At 27.6% G+C, this 6,294-nt stretch overlaps 1 non-coding gene across 1 annotated transcript; it reads left to right on the top strand.

The window, feature by feature from the left end:
- The first annotated feature begins 2,200 nt into the window (after positions 1 to 2,200).
- Positions 2,201 to 2,284, top strand: TRNAL-CAA (transfer RNA leucine (anticodon CAA)). The gene has a single exon. It is a non-coding gene; the product is annotated as a tRNA-Leu (tRNA).
- Positions 2,285 to 6,294: the final 4,010 nt, after the last annotated feature.

Below are 6,294 nucleotides of genomic sequence, written 5' to 3'. Positions count from 1 at the left end.
CTTAGATTAACTTGGGATAATTTAATGAGTCCGGTCCAATTAGGATATGTAATATCCAATATTACATTTTAATTAAATGGTTAATAAATGGCCTTAGCCCATAAAACATTTTACTTGTTTTATAAACTATATTATCCAATAATATATTTATCAAAACTTATATATAATACTTATTTCAATTTTAATGTCATATTATCCAATGATATACTTAAAATTATATAAAACACATTTGGGTCAAATTCAACTATAGGGGCGGAATGGCACGAGTTTTTATATTAAGGATTCGGTCTTCTATGTCACTTAGAGGACCCCCAATTCACATTTGGACACGTGTTTTATAATCCTGCTTAATAATTAAAATAGTGAGGTCTCTTATAATATATGTAGATCCATGTTGCACATGGAAAAATATGTATGGAAGGTCATCCATTTAATACGGAGAACTGAGTGCTTCTAATAATTTTCCAAATGACAGAATGTATTTTTTTTTATCCAAATACGCTTTTAAATTTAAGTCTTGATTTTATCCCTTTTGTAAAATCCAATCTCACAAATTGATTTTTAATAGGTAATATATTACACTAATTACAAAATCACTGGAATTTATAATATGTCAATTTTTTTTATCATCTAATGATAAATTTAATATTACCTTAACATACTTGTACAATTTTAAAGATTCATATTAATCCAATTAATATAAACTTATATTTGATAAAATCATAATATTTATATACCATATATATAGAATTTAATATTTAAGGTTACATTTTAATTTGTTTCCCAAACAAAATAAAACATAACCCTAATTTGACTTAGATTTAATAATTTAATTTCCCCAAAAAATCAGACCTTAATGCAACACTTTTAAAAATATAAATCTGTCCTAAAATCAGCATTAAAAAACAGCCTAAGACAACATTTTCTGGAAAAAACTGTTGCATTGCCAGAAATCAGATTTACCCTTTAAAACTAAAAACGTCATAATTTGAGTTTTAGAACTCCGTTTTCATCGAAATCAATTTCTAAAAATCACAAAATTTATATTTAATCCAGAAATATAATTTTTACCAATTAATTAATTAACCCCAATTAATCATAAATAATTAAAATCAAATTTTAATTAATTTCCATGAACCCTAACAAAAATACAATCCTAATTAAAAACCAATTTTAACCTAATTAAAACTAGCATATGATTAGCCCTAATACCACTGATGGAGTTTTAACATTCGTTTAATGGTTTGCAAAACACATATAAGCAAATAAAATACAGATCCACAAGGATCTACCATATGCAATTAAGAAGAGTTAAGAAAAATATCTTTCGTCAAGACATGGAGAAAGAAAGTCCCTTTGAACGAGATTGAGGAGTTGAAAGGTGAACTCCCTCTACTTCATCTCTTACGGAATAGGAAGAGATGCTGGCTATCATAGGAATCAAATTCTCGTACCAAATTAACCTTTTTTGGCCAAAATCTGCAAGTACCGGAATAGTTTTGCTTCTAGTATGAAGAAGAGAGAGCCTTTTCTTTTCTTAAATCTGTGAAAAGAAAACTCAATCTATATATAATGGAGATACCCACTTTCTTAATCCTTTAAGATTTTATCTCTTTCCTTATATATTTTAATTACCATTAATTAATTAGGAAAGAAAATAAATCCTATACCTAGTGGGATAAGGGGGTGGGGCCACAATGGCTTGCTTTTAGGGATAAAAGTTTCCTTAATTTTGCCTTAATTAAATCATATTTACCAAAATAGATTTAAGTAACCTTAAATTATGTATATTAATCATATCTTTATTTGATTAATTATACATTAAGTACATTATATACATGTGTTATAAATGTAAATAATATCTAATATTATTTCCATATATATAGTGGATTACTATATCCAGCCATAATTTCCCATACTTAGCCTCGAAAAAAGACTGAAATACCCTTTTATCAAATTTGAAAATTCTCAAATCCTCTCAAACAAGCTAAACTCTCTTTACTCTAATCCGGACTAATATATCTACGAAAAACATGGATCGGGGGAGGGACGGCAAAGGAAATGGACTTATGATACGTAATTTCGTTTGATTTGGATGATTTTTATACGTTTTTATCTGTTTTCAATTCGGGTTTCGCGACATCGGGACGCACGGCTATCACGCTGTTACCTGTGGTGCGGCGTATGAACATAATATAAAGTTAGGATGGCCGAGTGGTCTAAGGTGCCAGACTCAAGTTCTGGTCCTCTTATGAGGGCGTGGGTTCAAATCCCACTTCTGACAATTTATTTTTGTTAGTAATAATAATCTACCAAAATGTCAATATTTAAGTTTGTCAAATACAAGTTAATCACAAATAACAACCGGCCAAAACACATAATTATTTTATCGATAAACTTGTTTGAGAATTTCTATTTGACAGTCAAATAACTGTCAAACTAGTCAGTTCAAATTTTCTTTTGGGTGGGGCAAAATTGATACTGTTTGGCAACGTTATGATTAAGATTGCACCACTTCTGACAATATTGATACTCAATTTAATTGTTATTTTTTTAGTAATAATAATCTACTGAAATGTCAATATTTAAGTTTGTCAGATACACTGTATTCTTTTTAGTAATAATAATTACCAAAATGTCAATAATTAAGTTTGTCAGATATAAGATAATCACAAATAACAACCGGCCAAAACACATAATTGTTTTATTTTATCGATAACTTGTTTGAGAATTTCTATTTGACAGTCAAATAACTGTCAAACCAGTCAGTTCAAATTTTCTTTTGGGTGGGGCAAAATTGATACTGTTTGGCAACGTTATGGTTAAGATTGCACCACTTCTGACAATATTGATACTCAATTTAGTTGTTATTTTTTTAGTAATAATAATCTACTGAAATGTCAATATTTAAGTTTGTCAAATACAATGTATTCTTTTTAGTAATAATAATTATCGAAATGTCAATATTTAAGTTTTTCAGATACAAGATAATCACAAATAACAACCGGCCAAAACACATAATTGTTTTATTTTATCGATAAACTTGTTTGAAAAATTCTATTTGACAGTCAAATCAGTCAGTTCAAATTTACTTTTGGGTGGGGGCAAAATTGATCTTGTTTGATAAAGTTATGGTTAAAATTGCACTATTTTATATGTTAAAGATAAATATACAGTTTTATCCATGACGTTAGTGAGTTATATCAATTTCAGACACCATTATAAAAAAGATGCTAAATTCTATTTTGACTGATCAATTTTTACCTTTCTTAATAAAATTATTTGACTTCATTATTTTTTTTGTCATGTCAGACCTTTTGAATATTAATTATTTATTTTGTTACTAATACAATTACAAATAGTCTACCGAAATGTCAATATTTAAGTTTGTCAGATACAAGTTAATCACAAACAACAGTTTAAAATGTTTGCTATGTTATTAAAATAGGTATAACCAGTCAAAACACATAATTCTTTTATTTTATTGACAAACTTATTTGAAAAAAATTTATTTGATAGTCAAAGAACTGTTAAAGCAATAAATTCAAATTTTCTTTTGGGTGGGGGCAAAATTGATCTTGTTTGACAACATTATAATGAAAATTGATCACAATTTTCACCTTTCTTAATAAAATTATTTGACTTCGCTATTTAATTGTCATATCATACCGTTCAAATATTAATTATTTATTTTGTTACTAACACAGTTACGAATAATCTATTGAAATGTCAATATTTAAGTTTGTCAGATACAAGTTAATCACAAACAACAGTCTAAAATTTTTGCTATGTTATTAAAATAGGTATAACAACTGATCAAAACACATAATTTGTTTTATTTTATCGATAAACTTGCTTGAAAAATTCTATTTGACAGTCAAATAGCTTTCTAATCAATCCATTCAAATTTTCTTTTAGGTGGGGGCAAAATTGATCTTCTTTGGTAACGTTAGAGTTAAAATTGCAACATTTCATACGTTAATATATATATATATATGAGAGGGCTCTTGTGAGAACCCTTTCCTAGGTGAGAACTCACCTTAGGTGAGAACCACCTAACACTACGTAGTTTTGGGTAGAAAAAATTAAAAAAAACACTGTTGCTTAGGGGGGTCAAACCTGAGACCCTATGTTTACACTCCACACAACTTACCACTGAGCTAATTGCTTTCCTTATAATTTATATCGCGCGCTGATAAATATACTATGGCCCTTGTAGCTTCTATTGTTTAATTTTGATGCATGCTCTTATTAATATTGATTAAATGTGCATAGTAATAAATTATTAATAGAAAAAAAAAATTTGCATAATAATGAATTATTAATAGAAAGAAAATGTCCATAATAATGAATTATTAATAAAAAAAAATCCAAAAACATGCTCCAATTTCTTATTTATTTAATTCCTTTATATTTTTGTAATTTATGTTATATAAGAAAATATATTTTTTTAAACATACGTTAGAACATATATTTTAACTTTTAAAACACAAACTATGAAGTTTAGAACGTACGACATATTTTTTAGAACATACGTTATGTTTTTTAGAACACGTGTTATGTTTTTTCGAACATGAGTTATAAATTATATTATAGAACAAATGAAAAAACGATCCAGATATCTACTGATTTTTTAGAACATTATACTTAATTTTTAGAACACAAACTATATATTTTTTAAAACATACGTTATAAGATATATTTTAACTTTTAAAACACGAACTATGAAGTTAGAACGTACGACATATTTTTTAGAACATACGTTATGTTTTTTAGAACACGTGTTATGTTTTTTCGAACATGAGTTATAAATTATATTATAGAACAAGTGAAAAAATGATCCAGATATCTACTGCTTTTTTTAGAAAATTATACTTAATTTTTGGAACACAAACTATAAACTTTAGAACATATGTTATGTTTTTTAGAACATACGTTATGTTATTTAGAATGTAAGTTTTTTTTTTGAACAAAAAAATAGCCCATATATTTACTATTTTTTTAAAACATTATCTTAATTTTTAGAACACAAATTATAAAGTTTAGAACATATGTAACAATATTTAGAACATCGTCCTTAACAATTTAAAACATAAATTACAAAAATATAGAGGAATTAAATAAATAAGAAATTAGAGCATGTTCTTGGTTTTTTTTTCTATTAATAATTAATTATTATGCACATTTGTTTTTTCTATTAATAATTATTATGCGAATTTAATCAATATTAATAAGTGCATGCATCAAATATTAAACAATAGAAGCTACAAAGGCATTGGTATATTAATCAGTGCGCGGAAGAATACACAAGGGAAGCAAATGGCTCAGTAGTAAGCAGTGTGGAGTGTAAGTGAGGACGCCAGGGTTCGAACCCTAGCAACATTAGTGTTTTTTTTATTATATTTGACACCCAAAACTACGTAGTTTTGGGTGGTTCTCACCTAGGGGAGGGTTCTCACTTGATCCCTCCCCTATATATATATGAACATAGGTGAGAACCAATTAAAACTACGCCGTTTTGGTCATTCTACAAAACACCTGCTATTCCAATCAACAAATCGCGCAAATCACTCACAGCAAAATCACGATCAAAAAACGCTCAAATCCCTCACATCTTCTCCATCATCGTTCTTCATCATCGTTCTTCATCAGCGATCTCCATCATCTTCTCCATCATCGTTCTCCATCATCGTTCTTCATCATCGTCAATTAGATCGACCTCCTTCCTCATCGTTCCGTCATTAAACACTCCAAAAATTATCTGAAATCACAAATCAGATTAAGAAAAAAATCAAAGAAATAGCATCAATCAGGTAATTTTATCTCCAACAACTATAAATGAATATTAAATTGTGTTCTGTTTTTTATGTTTATAATTATTCAGAAATTGCTTAAATCTGAAACAGATTGGAAATCATTCAGATTCTATTCCGAAACAATGGAATTGCATGAAATAATAGACAATGATCTACAGGAGAATGATGATAACCATGAAATTTCTCTGTCTTCAACTATTGAAAGAGGTACATGTGTTCTTCATAATTTCTCTGTTCTTCATAATCTAAAAAATCTTGTTCTAAATAATTGTTCATGTGTTCTATAGATAATAGTACATATTAATCATTTTTTATTTATAATTAGTTGTAAAAATTGTTGAAAAAATAAAATTGAGTATATTGAAATATAGAGTTCACTACGTTCTTCAAACTGTACCTCATGTTCTAAACAATTGTTCATATGTGCTATATATTATCACATATGTTCCAAAATTGTACTTAAATGCAGTGTCAAATG

Source organism: Euphorbia lathyris, chromosome 3, assembly GCF_963576675.1.
Source record: "Euphorbia lathyris chromosome 3, ddEupLath1.1, whole genome shotgun sequence".
In the NCBI taxonomy this organism is placed as follows: Eukaryota; Viridiplantae; Streptophyta; class Magnoliopsida; order Malpighiales; family Euphorbiaceae; genus Euphorbia; species Euphorbia lathyris.
Note: the sequence above shows the minus strand (reverse complement) of the source record. Positions and strands in the feature narration are given on the sequence as shown.